The following is a 1473-nucleotide window of genomic DNA, read 5'->3' as shown; positions in this document are numbered from 1 at the left end:
GGTATTATTGAAATTCAAGATAGTACTGGTGAGGTTTTATATTGGAGACTCTGAGCAGTGATCTCACTGGAGGAGGGGATTGTTCTTTCGGAGAACTCGTGGTAGCATGAAGACTCTGTATACACTACCAACGTTTATATTGACACAGAGGGCACTCTACTATTGGTGGAGGAATTGAACTGCTTGAAGACGCTGCCAAAGCGGGCCAATGAGTGCGACAATAACGTAGACGTGCAATGCTTGGATCCTTCTTCATGCTCTCTGATAACTTCTCCCAAGCTGCATCCACAGTGGCTTTGGCAACAGTTTTTATAAAACATTTTGGAAGAAAAGAAATTTCCTCACTCGTCAAAGAATTTAAATGTCCAGTCTGACAATACTTTGTCAATGATTTCTCCAAGCACCCAGCATCGTACTTGGTAAACCACTTCTTCAAACGTTGCACATTGACCACTGCACAATGAAAATTAATAGGACCTCCATCAAAAAGATTATGATGATAGACACACTTTATTTCCACCTCCACATTCTCCAATACCGGACAACCAAAATCATCCAAATCAGTGATAGGTATTGCATTCTTGAGAATCTTCTCTAGCCAATTTTTCTTCTCCAGACCTTGAACGTAGATGTGTTTAACATCCTTCACCATAGCATTGATAAATTCACTCACTCTATCATACTCAATTTCTCCAGGAGTATCCCAATGTAGCCCATGATAATGACGGGACAACCACTGATTCATTTCCCGATATTTAAGCAATAAATCCTCCCATTTGTGGGGTGGATCCACCAAAACTGACTCATGAAGAAATTTTCCATCATCATCAAGCTCCAATGCTGATACTGCAAATTCTTTCAAGACAAACTGGTTGCCAAAATCTTTGAAACCCTCGATATCAATAACCACCGCCATGTTGCTATGATTCAATTGTAAAAGTAACTGAGAACTTTGCTCAGTCTTCTTGTTTCATCATCACCGCCCCTCCCTGGTTTTTAGCATGAGAGGTAGTGGACTTGGTGTCTGCATACTGTCTTGGAAATGTTACTTCAATAATTTTGTTATTGTCTGGACAAATTACATGATCTGCTCTCGAGATTCCAGGGAGAGATGTCAAACATAGCTGGACAATTTCGTTGGTGTTAGCACAGTAACGGTTTTCATTGAATGCCCTCGCATCAACAAGAGTCTGTGAAATTTCGCAAATTATTTTTCCGTTGGAGTCCTCGGAAGAAAAAATTTGTCTGGAGGTTTGGTAAGATCAAATGGTCATGTATTCATAATATTAATCCAATAACCGTTACGATACGATGATAACGTTTCTCCAAAGTTTGGTTTATATTTCGTGGCATGATGCAATAATCGTTGAACAAAATGGCGTTTGAGAGGAGGGGTAATACCAACGTCTCCCTCGGTAGGCTAGTATGTTCTTCGGTTTTTATCCGAAGTCTCCCTACCCCCTCGATTAAAAA

The sequence above is a fragment of the Diachasma alloeum genome, unplaced genomic scaffold (genome assembly GCF_001412515.2).
Source record: "Diachasma alloeum isolate Michigan unplaced genomic scaffold, Dall2.0 Dall_scaffold_00750, whole genome shotgun sequence".
Classification (NCBI taxonomy): Eukaryota; Metazoa; Arthropoda; class Insecta; order Hymenoptera; family Braconidae; genus Diachasma; species Diachasma alloeum.
This window is presented reverse-complemented; position numbering follows the sequence as displayed.